Consider the following 21579-nt stretch of genomic DNA (forward strand, 5'->3'; position numbering starts at 1 on the left):
GTCGGATAAGGAGACAGATGTGCTGTAACGTGTCGGATAAGGAGACAGATGTGCTGTAAAACATCAGATAAGGAGACAGATGTGCCGTAACATGGGGGATAAGGAACCAGATGTGCTGTAACACATCAGATAAGGAGACAGATGTGCCATAACATGGGGGATAAGGAACCAGATGTGCTGTAACGTGTCAGATAAAGAGACAGATGTGCTGTAACGTGAGGGATATGGAACCAGATGTGCTGTAACCTGTCAGATAAAGAGACAGATGTGCTGTAACATATCAGACAAGGACACAGATGTGCTGTAACGTGTCAGATAAGGAGACAGATGTACTGTAACGTGTTGTATAAGGAGACAGATGTGCTGTAACGTGTCAGATAAGGAGACAGATGTACTGTAACGTGTTGTATAAGGAGACAGATGTACTGTAACGTGTCGGATAAGGAGACAGATGTGCTGTAACATGTTGTATAAGGAGACAGATGTGCTGTAACATGTTGTATAAGGAGACAGATGTGCTGTAACGTGTCAGATAAAGAGACAGACGTGCTGTAACATGTCAGATAAAGAGACAGATGTGCTGTAACATGGGGAATATGGAACCAGATGTGCTGTAACCTGTCAGATAAAGAGACAGATGTGCTGTAACATATCAGACAAGGACACAGATGTGCTGTAACGTGTTGTATAAGGAGACAGATGTGCTGTAACGTGTCAGATAAAGAGACAGATGTGCTGTAACATGTCAGATAAAGAGACAGATGTACTATAATGTAATCACTCTAAGTGACTTTGCATCTTAACCATTTAATTCAGCAGAAATTTTGAAAAAAATTGATGGGAGTTCCGCTTTAACTGTGTTTTTTCTTTTTCCGTTTGTAGGATTCTGTATAACGAGCTCTTCTCTGCGATCTCCCTTGTGATGTGTTGCTGTCAGCGGTGCTGAGAGTCTCCAGGCTCCTGTTCTCTGCGCTGACTTCAGAGATTCGAGATAAAGAATGGAATCGGCCTCTGGAGTCCACATCTGCAGTCTGCATCCCGACACAGCGCGGCGCTCCGCTCTCAGCAGCCTGAGGGCTTCGTGAGTTCCTGTAAGAGTGTTCAGGTTGGTCTGCTCTCCACCCGCGTTTACTGCCCTGCCTGCGGGTCTGCTCTGAGTTTACGGTCTGCCATGGGCATGTTTGTTTTACGCTGCATTTGGGGCTGATTGATGTCTCGGCGTGGGGCGACGCAGCAGAGCTTTTCAGTAAATCACACAGACATGCGCAAGATTTTGGTGGCAGTTTTAATTTCGTGGCTGACGGCCAAAAGTCTGCAGCTCTGAACAAATCACACAGCACCATAAAGACACCAAAAAAATACTCAGAAAGAAAAAAAACTGAAGATCATATTGCATTTCGCTGTGGGGAGTGTGGTGACAGCACAGTCTAACAAAGACTATACAGACTATACACACTTCTTCAAGGGTTCTTTGGTAAAGGCAATGGTCCTATATAGATTATTTATATATATTTGCTTAAATAGTTCTTTGTATGGTAAAATGGTTCTTTAGATTGATAGAGAATGTGTCGTAGCACCAAAAAGGTTCTGCTGTTGTTACATTGTCAAGCTTGTAACAATAGAAATTACTAGCTTGACATCACACAAGCTTTGATGCTATGTAGAACCATATACAACACATTCTCTATCAGTCTGAAGAACCATTTCATCATGCAAAGAACCATTTAATCATGGAACTCATGGGTCATAGAACCATTGCCTTTACAAAAGAATCCTTAAAGAAATGTGGTCAAAATAATTAGCACTTTTCATTTGGCTCTGGTATATCTAGAACATATTTAGAGCAGTACAGTCTGCACAATCGAAACGAGCTGTTATTACAAATATTGACTTTTAAGCAGTAGAACACTGCGGGTTGTGTGTACAGTGGATCAAGGGTTCTCAGCCTTTCCTACCCCAAGGCCCACCTGTTAAAAAAATACAGAGAATAGCGGCCCACAGGAAAACTAAAATCTACTTTTTAAATACGGTTTTCAGTTTCTTTTCTTAAGTGCTGAAACTGAAACAGAAAAAGATCAGATCATCCATTTTAACTTAATCACAGGTCCACTCACGTCACTGATGCTTGGCCAAAAATACATTCTGATCCATGAGCTAAAATCAAACGCAGATCTTCACTATTGTTTTATTTTACAGCAGGGCTTGGTGCAGAAATGAGTGCAAATGAGTGTCTGTAAAGAGTGAGACGTTAGAACACGCAGATTATGCTGACAGTACAGTTCTGACGTGCTGCTACAAGAGGAAAGCGAGCTTTGTTGATGAATTCCCTCGTTTGATTATAGACAGCTTCCCATCAGCAGCCAGGGTCTGTTTGGAAGTGGCCCGAGACACACAGGTTTTGCTGGACCAAGGTTCAGCTGTCTGTTGCCGACCCGAATATGGGTGGAGTTCATAACGTAATATCATAACGGAGCGAACTAAAGAAAGAGTCTGATATGTCCACACCAAACAAGGTGGATGTGAAAGCACCCTGAGAAACCTCTCCATCTCTGGCTTGCTAGCTGTCTGCATCACACACCTGTGGCTGCGTTGTCTCAAACTGATGACGTGCGATGGTTTTATTGGTACTTACATTGGTTAGAATTTGAAAACGTTCGCTTCTCAATTCTTAAGTTAATCTTTTTACACTTAAGTTTTTATGACTTTAAAATGAGATTACTGGTCCACTATGAATTACTGCCTCCCCAGAGTTCAGGAATGCGTGGTCCGTGGAACACAGGTTGAGAAACCCTGCAGTAGATCATCACAGCTGCAGTGTGCTTTAATATCAGCAACTCCTTCCACTGAAAAAGTATCGTCCTTTTGTGTTGCAATCAGCTCAGTACCGTTGGTGTTATGTTGGACTTTTGCCAGCCATTCTCTCGATTTTTTGTGAACTAAATGCCAAAAAAATGACCCAACTTAGATTTTCTCACTCCTGAAATCAGAAAACAAACTACAACCAAACATACTTCAAAAATGTCCATCACGGAACAAAATGTCTCAGAAACGAGGATCTAGATCTGGGCAGTATGTCAGTATTTACCGTTATTGTAATAAATGATGTCACAATAAGCTTTTCTGAGCATGTCATGGATATCGTCAGTACTTAAAAACACTTACCGACTGCATGCTTGATTACAAAGAGAGCCTAATTAATCCTGTTTAATTGGATTTAGTGCAGCGCAGTGCGTGAAATGTTAAATGCAAATAATTAGATTCATAGTTTTGATAGAGGACACAGTAAGTAGGGTCTGGTTTCAATTCCCTGACTGAGTGACCAGGGTCTTCTCTGTGTGGAGTTTGCATGTTCTCCCCGTGTCTGCGTGGGTTTCCTCCCACAGTCCAAAGGCATGCAGTCAGGGCAACTGGAGATGAACATAAATTGCCCCTAGGTGTGAATGTGTGTACGAGTGTATATGTTTGTGTCTTTGTGATGGACTGACGACCTGAACAGGGTGCTTCCTGCCTTCCACCCAATGACCCTACTCCGGCACCTCCAGCAATGTGTGTTTGATAGTATTTTTTAAATGTGGCACTACTTCATCTGTTCCACCTTACCAAATGACAGAAAAAACAAATATTGTGATTTATCATATATTGTGAAAACTATAAAGTATCGTGATATCACATTTTCCCATATCGCCCATCTTTACGCTATAGTCAACAGAATACAGTTCAGCTAACAAGATGCTTTACAGACTAACTGGAGCAAAACTACATTCAGCTTATCTGGAAAATACTGACAAGGCTGAGCTCAGCCTGATATTCGCACAGTTTTACGGCTGTGAGCTACTCTTTGGGGTTATTATGAGTCTCATTTTCTCCGGAGCTTTTAATCCATCAATTTTGGAAGCTCGCTCATTTTCTCTTTGACTTTTTCATCAGACATACAGTGGGGTCCAAAAGTCATATCAAAAAATGGGATTTTTATTCATTTAAACTTGGAAATAAACAACAAAGTTTTAGAAATGTTAAAATTTTAACATCACTGCTCAAACTGAAGCAAATTAGTGACATTGATCATGTTGAGGTGTTTGTACTAAAAGGTCAGATTGTTTTGAGTCTGATCTCTTCCAGTGAAACTCGTGTTGAGACACCTCTCAGGTGGATTTGATCTGCTGATCAGAGGTTTTTGCACAAACTTGTGTGGTTATGCAGCTCGAGCGCACACTGTCTTTAAGCCAAAAGGGGGACACACCACCAAATACTAGGAAATTCTAAAATTTATGTTAAAATTTCAAAGATTCTGCTTTTCACTCAAATTGTTATGCTGATAATAAAGTTTGTAATGAAAATCTTTCTGTTCAACTAGAAAGGAATCCAAAATAGAAGCACTTTACTAGTGCTCAGACTTTTGGACCCCACTGTATCTCCTGAAAAATGAATAAATTGTTTTTCTGGAGATGAGGTAAATGAAGTGTCTCTGACTTTTGCACACACAGCAAAAAATGATATCTTGGCAAGTGAAATGATCTTAAATCTAGTGGATTTGTCTACTATTTCTCATTGTGAGCACTGTAGGCTTATTATAAGATTATTTAACTTATTTCTGTATATTTTCTACCTGTTATATTTTCTACCTGTTATCAAGTTTTTAGTCAAATGATTTCACTATATTGGCAGACAGTTTTGCTTGTTATAAGAAACATGCTTGAAACAAACCAACTTATCTGCCAATATAGTGAGATAATTTGACTTAAATTATCAAATCAAGTAATTAAAATGTCAGAATGAATAATAAAAATTAAATAATCTTAATATGTGAATTGTCATATATATCTATTAGATTTAAGGTCAGTACTCTTGACGAGAGACTTTTTTTTTGCAGTGCTGTATGTGACTGTATAAGCATCTGTCCACAGTATTCTATAACTGGTGCACTTACACTGTAAACCATCTGCTGAGCCATTTGACTCTCCTTGTTTTTCTTAATGTAGGTTACCTGGTAACCCAACAGGACTGAATTCACTCGTAATAACCTGCCTTATCATGTTGAGGTTAAAAGTCTAGAAAAGTGGCATCCAAAGTCCGGCCCCAGGGCCAAATGTGGCTTGCAGACAGATTTTAATCGACCTGTGGCTTCTGTTTTAAAACACAGTAGCTCACAGAAAGCTCTGATTTTAAGCGCTGATATTTTAAAACTTCATATTTTGATATATGTATTTTTGAATAATATTTTGGTCTTCAGCTATTTTGACACAGTACGATCTGGCTCTCTTTAAAAATGTTTAGGCTCTCTTGGTCTAGACAAAACACGTCCCCCTTTTTAGAGTATACGGTGTAAAATGAGCCTGCGGTCCGTATCTTCGGGGAGCTCTTTGTCTTAACACCAGGTGCACGAGTACTGCACTCACACTTGCCGGCACACATGCCAGGGAGCAGCTGTGAATGGTCTAGGGGGGTGGTGGAGGGGCTGTTCGAACATTCCAACAAGAAATTGCTGGAATTCTGCCTAATAATGACTAACACCTTCCTCATCTTTGTTTTAAATGTCTTGCTTTATTTAAGGGGAAATACTGAAGACTATTAAGTCTAATTAATAACATATTAAAGGGCAATTCAGTTTTCAAAATATAGCTTTCTTTACAGTGGTGGTGATAGGAACCAGGGGTCACCATGACTACAACACAAATATAGACATTTTATTTACTATCCAAAACCACCAGTGAACTTTTGCTTTACAACACTCTGTGTGTATCCTTCCACCATGAATGGATTAAAATAAATGGATTAAAGTACATTTTAAGACAAAACTTAATCACAGGCCTATCATAAAACAATGTCTCAGACATAAGGCAGTGTATTCATAACCATTTCATATAATAACTTTCTGTGAGGGAGCTTTTAGAGGTGGGCGTCTGGTTCCTATCACCACCACTGTGAACAGTTCAGATTCGGTAAGTTTCTTTAGAACAGAGTATTTCACACCAAACCACTCTGAATGACTCAGTCGAGTCCCCCTTAAGAACTGAATTTAAGAATTTAATCTATTGGTCAAGCAGTAACATAAATGACTCATTTATTGTAGTGCAGTGAGAAACTGGGTAAATGAAGTGAGAGAAAAGGATGGAGAAAGAACTGATAGAGCGTGTCTAACACTCCCACATAGGTAGCGGAGGGCTAATATCCCCCCAGAGGGACTAAGCCTAGAATTGTAACACATGCACATGTATTACTGCCTTTGTGGGGCTGTTCTGCTGACCTGTGGCTAAAAACTGCTAATCACAACATTAACCTTTACATAATAAACAGTTAAACTCACTGTTACTGTGATATCCTGTCACTGTGGGAACATTGGGTCCTAACAAGGAGAGTAAAACAAAATACAAACACACATACAAAGCCCCCCAGATGGCCCACCCCCAACAGATTCTGTACTCTTTGATCTGTGCTTCCACCAGAGTCTGTCTCCTTTTTTTCATTTATTTACATTTTCTCCTTAGGCACAGATTTAGACTCCCCCGTCCCCCCGCCTCCCACCCCTCCTCACACACTGAGTCTGGTTTTGAGTGTTGTATTTGTGTGTTGAATGTGGGGGTGGGGGGTTTTGGGGGCTATGTATAATATCAGCAGCATGCCAAAGTGGTTTAGTGAACTGTTTTTTTAATAATGAAAATAAGCATTTTTTTAAACATTTGAAAAACAAATCCTCTTTTCTCAAGTCAGAGCACTACTGGCCTTAATTTCCAGTTTAGCTTATCTTATTACACTGTTTCCCAAGAAGAGAACGATCAGTACTACTTTTTTACAATGCTGGTAATAAAACTTTGGAGTTTTGGCTGATTCGGGAGGTGGGAACGAGTTGCAAGTAACAGTTAAGTATCAAGTCGTGACACTTGAATATACAGCCTATTCAATGACAGCATGTTAGAAGTATATGTGAATGTATTAAGGGTTTTTCAGATTAAGTTGGCTTGGCTGACCTACTAGCAACCATTTAGGATGCTATAGCAACCATTTAGCAACCACCACAAATACCATAGCAACCACATAGCAACCCCCTATCAAACATGATAGTTACCACCTAACAGTACTCTCACAACCACCTGCAACACCACAGTAACCACACAGCAACACCATAGCAACCACCGAACAATACCCTAGCAACCACCTGGAACACTACAGTAACCACACAGCAACACTATAGCAACCACCTAACAATACCCCAGCAACCACCTGGAACACCACAACAAACCTCCTACCAAATCAATAGCCACCATTTAAAATGCCATAGCAACAACATAGCCTTAGCAACCACTTGGGATAACACATCAGCCACCCAGCAACATCCCAGCCACCACTTGAAACATTATAGCAGCCACCTTGAACATCTCAACGACTGCTTAGCAACAACTTTATAACCAACTATCAGTACCATAGCAGTGACTTAGCAATCATCTAACCTAACTGCCAAGCAAAGTCCTAACAACCAGCTGGAATACCATAGCAACAGCCTAGCAACCATCTGGAATTATTGTATACATCCAATCAAGTTAAATAAACAATGAACAGCTCTCACCACCACTGTGAACAATTCAGACTTGGTAAGTTTCTCTAGAACTGAGCATTTCACACCAAACCACTCTGAACGATGGTTCTTCAAGGGTTCTTTAGTAAAGACAGTGGTCCTATATGGAACCATGAGCACTCAGAGAACCTTTTGCATGCTTCAACGGTTCTCTGCATGGTGAAATTGTTTTTCAGATTGATGGAGAATGTGTTGTAAATAGTTCTATGTAGCACCAAAAAGGGTTCTGCTGTTGTTACAAGCTTGATATCGTCCCTTTTTGGTGCTCTACAGAGCCAAACGTAAAGTCCTGATGGAGTTTTCTCTCTGTATGAGGTCAGATTTGTGCTCTGACCGCAGTGCTGTGTCAGTGAGGTGGAGCGAGAGCCCTGAGGCCAGTGTTTCACATTTCTCTGGTATTTCCGCTGCTGTTGAGTGCAAGTTTGGGGTCTCCCTAATTGAGGTCTCTCTAAAACCATCATTGATTTTGATTTTGTCACCGGGAGGGGTCTCTGTGAGCCCCCCACACCGGACATTACATTATTTGTGGTTTTATGGGTGAGGGCAGGTTTGGTCAGATCATGTCCTAAATAAGCTGTAAGGGCAGGAAATGACCAGCATGAATAACTGGCCCCTAAAGCATGTCGGGATTGACCCAGGGATGGGGGCGACACGCTGAGCCATGTTGTGGGGGAGGCAGATGGACTTCCTGTTTCATTATCCACCCACGTACCCACTCACAGGCAACACAAACACACACAAACCGCAGAACGTGAGCGGATCTCTCAGACTGTGTGTGGTTTTTTTCTACCATCCTCAGAGCTGGGTTTTGACATATGGATATTGACATAAAAGCTGTTGGATAAAAAAGATGACGATGTGAGAAGCGATACATTTCTATTAAAGTAATGTGTCTCTGGCTAGATATAATGCAAGTCCACGTTTATTTTGAAGGACGCTGGGGGGCATAAGGTAGCGAGCTTTAGGAGCCCAGCTGGCTGGCTATTGTTTCAATGCCAAGCTTGTAACAATAGAAGAACCCTTTTTAGTGCTATATAGAACCCTTTTCAAAAAAGTTCTATGTAGTGTTTCATGAAGAGGTTCTTTGAGTGGTCATGGTTCTGTATAGAACCGTTGTCTTTACTCAAGAACTTTTGAACAACCATCGTTTTTAAGTGTGTATGAAACACTTTCTGTTGGGTTTCCCTTTAATTTGTTAATATGGTATGCTGCTATATTCATACATGATACTGGTATTTCAAAATCATGAAGTGTCAAATTTCTATTCTATGCCTGAATGGCCAAGTAAACACATTCCACCCATTTACCGATAGGTAGAGTTGATGGAAAGAAGAGAAAAGTCAGACGCAGAAAAAAACTCAGAAAAACTAAAAGCTAGAAGCTCCAGTTACCACAGAACACACTCAGCTTTCACTCCAACACTGGTCAGTCCACTCTGCGCTCTCAGATATCCTCTAAGTGTGTCATTTTAGCTTCAGTTAGCTGGAACCGAGCCTGTGCTGTGTGGCACGTTTAGCCTGCTAACTAAGCTATTGTTAGCTTAGCTAAAACGCTACAGTCCCAAACACTACAGAACAGGTTTAATTTCAGCTTTCTGTCACTTACTCCACTTTTACTCTCTCAGACGTTGGTGTTTATCATAGTGTTTTAGCAGAGCAGCAGTCAGTCAGAATCAGACCTGTACTGTAGTCTGCAGCTCTGTTTGGGTCTGTAGCTGCTTGCTAAGCTAACGGTAAGATCCAGACACCACAGAACAGGTTTAATTTCTCCTTTCTGTCCCACTGCTCCACTTGACTCCTTCAGATATGAGTCATTATCATCTACGCTCGTGTCTGTGCTTTAGTTAGACAGAAAAGAATATGTTCTGTGATGAGCAGAGCTAGCTAAGCTAATGCTAACCAGCACTTCTCGCCTAGCTAGCGTAGAGACTCCAACTACTGGGCACCTCAGAACGAAAAATTGGTAATGTAAATAATTGAAAGCATTTTTAGTGACCCAAATGAATGTTTTTTTTTTAGAAGAGGTGTATGTGTAGATTAATCTCCAAGACTCATTTGACTTTCGTTACTTTCAGTAATGAAGTTTATGTTTACTTTGATGCTAATACTGCTAGACTGATGGGCGCCCCCCATATACAGTTTTTGGCCACACAAAGGTTTGACATTTACTGAATGATGGCTTGAAAATCAAACACTGCATTCACTGAATTGGTGACGGTGAAAGCTAAATAAACCTTTTGATTATTTCCGGAATTGAAATAGCACAGAATGTGACGACACAAATGCGTCACTTATGACACCGTGCTAATATTAGGAGACAGTTAGAAGATATAAAACAAGTGGATATCATCTATGAATAATCAGACCGAGCTGCGCTGTGTTTTATCATAAAGAAGCAGCTGAGGATGATGATGATGGTGATGATGATGGTGAGGATGTTGCTGTGCAAATGTTTAAACGTGGAAACAAGTGTGTTTTTCTTCCCTGTGATGTGCGATGCTCCTATTGATTCAGCAGAACACTGTTTTTCTTCTTTTCCCATTTGTGTTCTTTCAAATGTTTTTTATCAAATGTGTTCTCAGATCGTTTGTGAAGTTCAATTGTGGAAACCGATGTGCTCAGGCTTGTGCATACACCATGTGGCCATTATCACCGTGTGGAAATGGAACAGGATGTCATTTTTGGCTACGAGCTTCAGTGAAATTTGTTTATTTTAGTCAGTCAGGGGACGTATCAGCGTGTTTAAAGTCTGTCTTGTTATTACAGGCTGCTTTAGCTCTGTGAATGCTGATATTTGTATCAAACGTGGCAGATAATGCTGATTTAACCCCTTTTCATTTGCCTTTGACCTCTGTTATATAGATGCCATTGCAGCGGTTAAGCTTCTTGTGCTCTGTCTGAGTTTATCCTTTAAAATGGAAAAAGGGGTCAGAATGATTGAGAAGTTCATTTGTTGCACATGTACATAAGTGCAACCTGTGTAAACAGCCAGCCTGCGCTCGGCCGAAACAGCAGCTGTTTACCCGCTGCATACATTTTCCCAAAATGTCTGTTTATCTTTCTCTCTTTGACGGGTTAGTGAATCCGCTGCAGTCCTCTGTTCACCATAGAGTTCAGTTCAAAAGTGCACATTTTTCAAACTGACATGGAATTCCACCAATTTTCACAATTTCTGCAAAGGGATGTAAACAGAGAAATTCAGAGTGGTTTGATGTGAAATGGTTCGGATGTCTTTACAGTGGTGGTGATAGGAACCAGGGGTCGCCATGACTACAACACAAATATAGACATTTTATTTACTATCCAAAACCACCAGTGAACCTGCACATGTCTTCTGAGTTTTATATAGAATGTTGATAATGGTAAAATAGTGGAAAATCTGAAATAATACGTTTTCTTTGGGGAGTAATTTACCTGCATGTGTCCCTCCAGTATGATTGGAGTTTAAAAACACATTTTAGGCTAAAAGCTTCTCAAAACTTTCGTAAAATAAGATCTCAGACATAGTATTGAGCAGTATGGCCAAAAATGTGTATCATGGTACAACTTAAGGCTGAAAGATTAACCGTTTAATCTCAATTTCAATATGGAAGAGTGTATCTTAACAATAGAAGGACCCTTTTTGCTGCCATATAGAACCCTTTTCAAAAAGGTTCTATGTAGAAGCATCTGTAGCACATTCTCCATCAGTCTGAAGAACCATTTCAAGATGCAAAGGGGAACCATTTTGCTTAGAACCCCAGGCTGCATTCAGACCCAACAAAACGTAGCAGAACATTTATTTAAAAGGAAATCAAGATGCTGCCTCAACCATCAGCGATCCATCAAATACAGTTTGATGCATTATCAAATATAAGTTATTTATCATATATTTTCTGATATATCAGAATTTTTAGCTCTTTAAAACCAATACTGGTGTCAGTCACAACATTTTCAGGATCATATTCCCAGTTTTAGTCCAGTTTAAATCCTTACTGCGTTCAGAAAGGTCGTTTTTCAGTGTTCCGCGAGCTCATGTGCGTCATGGCGTGTAAATTCTCAGAGGGAATTGTAGCCTAATTCTCTCAGTCCCCTCTGGCACGCGGGGTAATCTGCGCAGTACAGCTGAAGAAATCCTGTGACCAGATTACAGCGTATATTTTTCATTCTGAATAACAACAGCATCCCTTTTTTGCAGGCTTACAAAATTAGAGCACGGGGACAAATGAGCAGAGCTTAATCTTCTCCACCCTCGTCCGGCCAGCCCGAACTGCACGCTCACTTTCTCAACTCTCTTTCTCTTTCACACCGTGTGCGGAGGTTAGATTTCCATTATTGATTTGCTATTATGATTGCTCCAGTTCTTGGTTCATAAAGGGGGGATCGCTGTCTGGGAGGGTATTTTAATTCCCCAGCCTGCTTTTTTCTGAATGGAAATCCTCTTACTGATGAAATACGCCCCCATTTCTGTGTGTGTATGGAGAAAAAAAGAGGAAAAAAAAGTCTGATTCTTTGTGATGTCAATTTGTCACGTTAGCTTTAACGCTCCCGCCCCCATACCGTCCTGCACTCATCCATCTCCCCAAGTCTGTCTTCACGCTTTGTTTTTAGGCCTTTTTCCTCTTTGTTTTGTGTGTCATAGACTTCCTGTTCATATTTGTTCAGTGTTAGAGCCAGCGGTGTTTTGGTGTCTGGATAATAGAGCTGAGCAGAATGGCCCACCTTTACTATCCAGACATTTCTCAATAAACAGTGTGTATCACAATATTTCATTTTTTCTGAGGTTTAATAAGTTGGAACAGACAAAAGAACCAGTAGTGATACATTAAAAACAAATAGTCAAGGTTATTAATATTATCACGGTATTGTGAAAATGTGCTGAAAATGTTTATGAAGTACTGACACACCATTTCACCTAGACACAAAATAAAATTAGCAAAAATGAAATATAATTATTGCAAACGTTAAGCTACCTGGTCCAGCACTCCTATGCATCGCTCCACTGGTTGTGCTGCTAAGTCATATTGACATGATTGCATCATGAAATTTCCTGCAGATTTTTCAGGACTTTCTTGATGTGAATCTCTCGTTCTACCACATCACAAAGGTATTTTACTGAATTTAAATCCAGTAGCTGGGAAAGCCACTGAAGAACCCTGAGCTCACTGTCATGTCATGCCAAGAATTTGAGATGACTTTTGCTTTATGACCTGGTGCATTATCATGCTGAAAGTAGTCATTAGAAGATAGTAAACTGTGGCCATGAAGGGATACACATGGTCAGCAACACTACTCAAACAGGCTGTGGCATTCAAGCGATTGACTGATTGGTATTAACAGGCCAAGAAAACATTCCCCATCCGATTGCACCACCTCCACCAGCCTGGACTGCTGACACAAGGCAGGTTGGGTCCATGGATTCATGCTGTTGGCGCCAAATTCTGACCCTGATCTTTGGCCTCAGCAGAAATCGAGATTCATCAGACCAGGCCACGATTTTCAGTCTTCAACTCTTCAGTTTTGGTGAGCCTGTGCCCACTGCAGCCTCAACTGTTCTTGGCTGACAGAAGTGGAACCCGACGTAGTCTTCTGCTGTTGTAGCCCATCCGCCTCAAGGTTAAACATGTTGTTCATTCTGCTGTTCTGATGCTTTTCTGCTCACCACAGTTGTAAAGAGTGGTTATCTGAGTTAGTGTAGCGTTCTGTCTGCTCTTTCTGTCCGTTCTCCACTGACCTCTCTCATCAACAAAGCATTTCCGTCCGCAGAACTGCCGCTCACTGGATGTTTTTATTTTATTGCTCCATTCTGAGTAACTCTAGAGATACCGTGTGTGAAAATCTCAGAGATGAGCAGTTAAAGAAATACTTAAACTATCCCATCTTGCACCAACTATCAAGACACGGTCAGAATCACTGACATCATATTTTTTCCTCCATTCTGAAGGTTGATGTGAACATTATCTCAAGCTGCTGGCCATATCTGCTTTAGCTGGTTAGATATTCTTTATGATATTTAAATTTAAGTTTATGATATTTAAATAAACTTTAAATTCATAGTTCACAGTAGTATTTTATTCTCCATCCAAAACCACCAGTGAACCTACATGTATCCTCTGAGTTTATATGGAATGTGTTTGTATGGAACACTTTTTGCTCTGTTCAGCAGTGGAAGAGTTAATTCTAAGCAGCAGCAGTGAAAGGGAGGAAGAGGAGCAGTTGGGGGATAAGAGGAGGAGCCAGAGGGGGCTCGTCCACAGCTGCTGGAACGGGCCGGCTGTGAAGACAAGAGAGCCTGACCCCCATTCCGCTTTTTCACTCTCTTACTCACTCACTCACTCACTCACTCACTCTCTCGCTCACTCACTCTCTCTCTGGTTACTCACTTGCCTCCGGAACAATGGCAGACGCTGCAGCCGCTGCAGTCACACGGCCGCTTTCAGTCCCTCTGCGCTGCTGCTGCACGGGCTGCTTTGGATTCTAATCCGGTCTCGTACAGTTGGACGCCATCAGTGCACACAAACGTACAGTTAGAGCCTCGTACGCTGCTGCAGCGCGCTCCGGCTCTGCTTTGTGGTTTCCCTCGTACGCCGGCCCTATTTTATCTGCAGCTCAGGATGGAGTTTCTGAGATTTTAAGATGCTGGAAGCAGATAGGAAGACGAATGGGCATTTTTGGAGGATGTTTTTGGTCTGGTGACTGATTTTGCGGCTGTAAAAGCAGGCTGTGACGAGGTAGGATGCTGTATTATGATGGTTAAAGCTTCTAAGATGATAATGAATCATGCTGTGTGCCTTATTATACATTGTATATGCATGTTTATTTATTAAAAATGCATTAGCTGTGTGTAATGGGAGTACATGTGCTGTTTATTTTTGAATGCACAGGCCTGATTGTAAAGATCATTGCAAAATGTGCATCTAATGTGTTTAACGCTGGTGTTCTCTGTTAATATTGTGTGGGTTTTGTTTTGGCTGTAGTTTGTAAGTGTGTCAGTGTGGGCGCGTGTCTGTGCCTCATAACACTGCAAGTGCCATTATCAACGCTGTGCTGATCATATTACTACACTAGAGAAGAATGAATTGTGTTTTAGTGTTCGTGTCAGAACAGGTAACTGTAAACCTGGCATAAGATCGCTGTATTGTAGAGTTTTTACTGCTGGGTTTGGCTGCTACAGTAACCAGTGATTGAATTTTAAAGGGGAATCCCACCAGCTGTTTAAAATTTCTGCAGAATTCGGTTGTTTGAATATGCAGACAGTCATTTAGAGTGGTATGAAATGGTTCAGATGTCTTAACAGTGGTGGTGATAGGAACCAGGGGTCACCATGACTACAACACAAATATAGACATTTTGTTTACTATCGAAAACCACCAATGAACTTATACGTGTCTTCTGAGTTTTATATGGAATGTTGATGATGGGAAAATAGTGGAGAATCTGAAATAATACATTTTCCTTGGGCACTATTTTGCCTCACAGCATCCTGCATATTATGTATCTCTCCATCATGAATGGATTTTAAGGCTAAAATGTTCATTAAACAGTGTCTCAGACATCAGGCAGTGTTTTCACAACCATTTCATGTAATAACTTTCTGTGAGGGAGCTTTTAGAGGTGGACGTCTGGACAATATGACAATATGTATCATGAAAAATTATGTCACAATTCAATTCAATATGTTTTTCTGGTGTATATCGTCAGTTCTTGTAGACACTGACCAACTGCATGTTTCATTATAAAGAAAGCAAAATTAGTCCCGTTTAACTGGATTTAGTGCCAAATATTGAATAAAAATCATTGTGTTCACAGTTTTTGATAGTATTTTATAATGAAGCACTGATCAGATGTCTGAAAAAATAAATATCATGTATTGTAAATTTCATTCTGAAAATTTCCTATTTCCGATATTATGTGTTTGTTTTATCGACCAGCTTCTAGTCAAGCTTGTAGTCTTAAGCCTAGAGGTGGACATACAATGTAATATCATGAATCTTCAAAGAACTTTCACAATTTATATATTTTTTATAACATTTGATAAGTTGGTACAAACAAAGTAGTGCCATGTTAAAAATATACCATCAAAAACTATAAATTAATTATGGCAGGATATAACAGGATTAATTATGCTCTCTTTTTACTGAAGCACGCAGTTGGAAAGCTTTTTAAGTACTAACAATATCCACAGTATGTCCAGAAAAGCATGATTATTGTAATAAATTACATCACAATAAAAGATAAATATTGTGGTATTGCTCAGCTCTACTTAAAGCAACACTATGTAGTATTTGGGGATATGGATCTCTAGTGGAAATATGTAATTGCAAACAAAATGTGGAAGAACATTTTGTATCATCGGTTGTGTTTCAGACCCCCACAAGCAGATGAATCTGACCATTTGTGGTGAATCCCCCAAACTAATGATATTGCTAGTATGAAATTGAAATTGAAATAAGAACAATGAAATTCTTACTCTTCACCACCTCCTGCACTACATTACCGAACAAACACTATATAAATACTAAGCACTATGTAAAAGAAAGCACAAAAAATAAGAGCAGGAAAAATATATATAAATCAAGAAAATACTGTACAGTCTGTGTGCATTTGTAGCTGTGACAAATTCTAAGAGGTATAAAAAGAGAGTGTATATACAGTACACAATATGAGTGCAAATGAAAATACTCTGCAATTCTGTGCAATATCAGGTTCAAGCGTCTTTAAGAGGTATATAAATGCATCATACACATTTTACATATTTACATATGCATTGTAAAATAATATACCGTCCTATCAAAAAGAAAGTGATGCGCTGAAATGTACACAGGTGTGCATTCGTACAGTTGTGCAATCTGTGCAATTGTGCAGTGTATTGTATTTGCGCAAGAAATGGAATAAACAGAATAGCAGCCAAGTTAAATGTTTTTTGCTTGTTTCTGGACTAAAGGCAATGTGTAAATCGAGTAGCCGCTCCCATCTCTGTCATTTATACCTCATATCCTGTGCAAATCTGTCATAATCATTACAGACGTCCTTGAGCAAACTGGCATTACTCACATACTCAAAACTAAACCTGTTCGAATGGTATTTCATGAAATCTTTTAGTTTCACACAGAGCTCTTACACCCTCTTACAGCTCACCTGCAATGCGAACATTGGCAGAAGTTGTTCGTTTAAACACGTTTTTCTGTTGTTGATAATTGTGACGAGGTTCATTCTGATATTTTTGCCTGATCCAGGGTCAGCTCATGAAACTCACGCACTTTGGGAACAGTAGTGCATCTGTTGATGGAGCGCAGAGCTCACTCACAGTGGGGCATTGAGAGCAGGTGGTAGGGAGTTGTGGAATGTGCTCTGTGTGGTGAGGGTGTGGTGGGAGAGGCTGTCAGTTCATCATGACTGTGTCTTTGATTAGCGTCATTTGAGCTTACTCAAGTCCTAAAACATTCCAGACATGATACGTGTGGAGATACGTTCATATGACTTAAGGCAAAGTTCTTGCTAGAACATCCTCAGTGATTTAGAGTTTACAAGGAATTGACATGAATCTAGTTGGGCAACAGCTAGAGGTGGGTAGTATGATGATATTTTATTGTTATGAAGATAAATATTGGTACTGTGGTCAACAGAACGCCTTTCTAGGCAAATTGTGAGTATCATCTTCATGTTTCATTACACAGCGTAATTAGTCCTGTTTAACTGAATTTAGTGGAGTGCAGTGTGTAAAGTGCTGAATAAAAATAATTAGAGCCAGTTAAACAGCCAGGAAGTTCAAGTTATTCATTTTTCAGCATCAGGAAAACAAGGAGAAAACACATATTTAGCAGAAGATTACACAGTCATCAACAACTAAATCTACTATCAGATGTTTGAGTGTTCAGTGTGTCACTCTTTACCTTTATTACAGCTTCCATTCTTTTCAGGAGACTCACTTTCAGTTTCTCAAAGAAATCTGCAGACACACCTCTAAAGTTCAGTCTTAGAAGTTGGTTTAGCATTTTCTGCTTCTTATCTACGTAACTTTAAATGCCAGACCTTTGAGAAAAAAGGTCTAAGCTGCTCCGGGAAGCTTTACGAAAGATTTTAGAGTGTGTGGAAATTTGTCCTCATTCAGTCAAAAGAGCATTTGTGAGGTCAGAAACTCACAATCGACGTTCCAGTTCATCCCAAAGGTGTTCAGTGGGGTTGAGGGGTCAGGGCTATGTGCAGGCCACTGTAGTTCCTCCACACCAAACTTTGTCTTTATGGAGCTTGCTTTGTTTACAGGGGCTCAGTCATGCTGGAGCAGGAAAGGGTCTTCCCCAAACTGCTGACACAAAGCTGGAAGCATATAATTGCGTAAAATGTCTTTGTGTGCTGTAGCATTAACATCACCCTTCACTGAAACTAAGATGCCCAAATCCTGAAAAACAGCCCCAGCCCATTATCCCCCCTCCACCAAACTTTACTGTTGGCACTGTGCATTCTGGTAGGTAGTGTTCTCCTGACATCTACTAAACCCACATTCATCCATCAGACTGAAAGATAGTGAAGCATGATTCATCACTCCAGAGAACACATTTCCACTGTTCCAGAGTCCTGTGGCGGCGTGCTTTACACCACTCCAGCCGACACTTGGCATTGCACCTAGTGATCTTAGGCTTGTGTGCAGCTGCTCCGCCATGGAAACTCATTTCATGAAGCTCCCAAAACATAGTTTTTGTGCTGATGTTGCTTCCAGAGGCAGTTTGGAGCTCTGTAGTGAGTGATTCAACAGATTTTTTTACACGCCATTTGCTTCAGCACTCGGCATCCCCACTCTGTGAGTTTGTGTGGTCTACTACTTTGTGGCTAAGCTGTTGTGACTCCTAGATGCTTCCATTTCACAGTAATAGCACTTACAGTTGTTTGGGGCAGATCTAGCAGGACAGAAATTTCACAAACTGACTTGTGGCAGAGGTGGCATCCTATGACAGTGCCATGTTTAAAGCTCTGAGCTCTTCAGTGCAACTCATTCTACTGCCAGGGTGTCTATCGAGATTGCAAGGCTATGTGCTTGATTTTGTACACCTGTTAGCAGTGGGAGTAGCTGAAACACCTGAAGTCAATACTTAAGATACTTTTGGCCATATAGCACATTGGTGTGGTGAAGTGTGACTTTTACAGCCTAAAAATCGATTCTTGTTCAAATGGTTAATGTATTGGTTAGTAAATGGTTAGTGTATTGTAGCATATTATAGTAGAGAATATGGTATATTTTTGTACTTGGCTATTTTGAAGTGAGGTTTCTTCATTATGTTTATGTATATTATTATTATTATTGTCTATTGTAATCCAATTGGCTGGTAGAGATCAAGTTTTTTCTTTAAGTATTTTTTTAATATTTGTGAGAAAATACCATCCAAATATTCTTGGTGGTAAAATAAAGCTGCTGTTCATTACAGTGATGACGTAGTGACTCATGATGTAGTGATGTTTCTGTAATTATAAGAACAAACTGATCTGAAGAACATGAGCAGGAAATCCTTCTGGTGAGGACCATTGTGAAAGTTGTGGGTTGGATTTTAACCCTTTGTGAGATGTTTAACCACATTTAAGATGAAAACCTTACTGAGCTCAACTTCACATGAGGACAGTGGAGGCTTGATGGAGAAAAAATGCAATAGTAATAATTTGAGAGTGCTAATCACTGACTATCATAAATCATAAATATTGCATTCTTCTAACAGTCTTTGAATATCGATTTAATTTTATCTCCAGGTAAAAAAAACTAACTCTAAAACTGTGGTTCAGCCACCTTGATTTGATCTGCTGACTTTGCTGAGCTGTGAACTTTTTCAACTTACATTCACAGTTTTTGAAAAGTTTTTTTTTTTTAATAAAACGACCCACTCATAATTCTGTGGGGGAACACAGGGTAAAATTATAAACAGATTTCATGTAGTTAAACGGGTTCCAGTAGAATGTTCTCGTGTTCCCATAGCAACATCATCTGTGAATTCTAACAGCAGTCAGTCAGATGTTTCTCCAGATTCTCCCTGAAGACTGTTTTTATAGCATAAAAGTTCCTTTTTCCATCATGAGTGTTTGTGATTAGTGAGCTGTACAGAATTCACTCCTATATTATTTGAATCTTGTCTTGGTGAATGTAATATAACAGTGTTTAGACGCAGATAAACAGTTCACAGTAGCCACGTTTACGTGCAGCCTGATAATCCGATAATAATCTGACTAATAGCTCAATCTGAATAGAATATGTCCATGTAAACACCTCAGTCTGAATAGGCTAGTCTGATTGAGGCCAATCAGAATACAGTTTCTATCTGATTGAACAAGATGATTCTGTAAATAATCAGTTAAATAGAAGAATAATAGTCATATAAACGCCTGTATCTGATTACATTGCCAATCAGAAAGTTTAAGTATGTTCTGTGCATGTTCGTTCACATCATAGCGAAAGTTTATACTGTTCAACATGGAGCAGAAACTGGTCTGCAGAGGAGACAAAGTAAATGCTTTGAACTTTAAAAGGCGGCGGTGGGATGGGCATCCATCTTATTTCAGAACGTGATGTCTTCCACTCTGCCTTCTTTAATAAGTACATGTGATTTATGTTTTTGTGGTTTTTTTTAAACCAGAAGCACTGCTCACTGCTGCTCATCTCGCTCTGACTGGACTCTGACGTGATGCTGGTTGTCATGGTAATGTCTACACTAAGCGGTTCTCTACGCATGCGCGTCATTTTGGATCTGATTACTTGTAGTGTGAGTGTAAACAGAGATTTTCACCAGATTGTTGAGTAGAGTGAGCATAAACACCTCAGTCTTAATCTGTAATCGGAATGAATTCAGTCGGTTTGGAGAAAATCTTTGCATATAAACACAGCCAGTGAGAGCTAGACAGGCTAAAGTATAGCCTCCACATGGGGGGTTAGATTAACACACTGTTACAGCTAAGACCCCCAAAGTGAACAAATAGAGAACTCCACACACATTCACAATGTAGTGAATCATTGTAGAAGTTACTGAGAATAAACTAGACAGAGTCGTGCACTTTTGAGAAGTTTAGGTTTATTTCAAGACGTCTTCATACAGAGATGCTCACAGATCACCAGTTTGATTCAGAGAGCAGGAGCAAACAAATTATAGCCAGTGTTATCACCCTCAGCTGGCACAAACAATGTTCTTGCCGTATGTCTCAAGGTTATGGACTCATGATAGAGAGGCAGGAAAAGTACAGAACATTCTAAGATAACCTGACAGAATAACAATTCTGATAAACAGAATCAGACAGAAGGTGTTACACAATTAACCACAAACCAACAGTATCTTTTTTTTCACAGTGTTACATATATATATATATATATATATATATATATATATATATATATATATATATATACATACACACACACAGTGGGGTTCAAAAGTCTGAGAGTGTTAGTGAAGATGCTTCTATCTTGTATTCCTACAATCTTTGAAATTTGAATATGAATTTTAGAATTTCTTAGTATTTGGTGGTTCCCCCTTTTGCTGTAATGACTGTGCACTTGAGCTGCAGGAACTCCACAAGTTTGTGTGAAAACCTCTAATCATTCTTGTCATAACTTTTTTGTTGTTTTAAAATGATGTTAAAAATGAAAAAAAAATCTGTTTATTTTCCGGTTGAAATGAAAAATATCCCAGATTTTCAATGAGGTCTGAGAATTTTGGATATGTGTATGTATGTATTTGTGTTACGTATATATTTATACACACACTCCATGACAAAGATATATGTTAATTAAAAAATAATTCTATACAGAACCTTTTTGAAAAGGCTACTACATAGCACTGAAAAGTTCTTCTACTGTTACAACTTGACATCATAATAGTAGAAGATCCAGGCTTTTTATTTAAATGTTGTGTTTTGAAACAGTGAGATATGAAAGGGTACAAATATGTACTTTTCACCCGGAAAAATTATTTAAGGTTCACAACTAGACCTTAAAGCCACTGTAGTACCTTTGGGGGTACATTTACATTGTTTCTGCCTTGATGAACGATAAATGTGTTT

General features: G+C 39.7%; 1 protein-coding gene across 2 annotated transcripts in view; it reads left to right on the plus strand.

Moving 5' to 3' along the window:
- The window catches only part of LOC118799872 (nck-associated protein 5-like), a 128022-nt gene that overhangs the window by 17876 nt on the left and 88567 nt on the right, over positions 1 to 21579 (plus strand). The window contains exon 2 of one of the 2 annotated variants that reach the window (XM_036559951.1): positions 883 to 1105. The gene's annotated coding sequence lies outside the window, so the exon portion shown is untranslated. Of the gene's footprint in view, positions 1 to 882; positions 1106 to 13926; positions 14280 to 21579 lie in introns of those variants that run through there. The other variant, XM_036559952.1, reaches the window with a different exon arrangement.

The sequence above is a fragment of the Colossoma macropomum genome, unplaced genomic scaffold, assembly GCF_904425465.1.
Source record: "Colossoma macropomum unplaced genomic scaffold, Colossoma_macropomum, whole genome shotgun sequence".
NCBI classification, from domain to species: domain Eukaryota; kingdom Metazoa; phylum Chordata; class Actinopteri; order Characiformes; family Serrasalmidae; genus Colossoma; species Colossoma macropomum.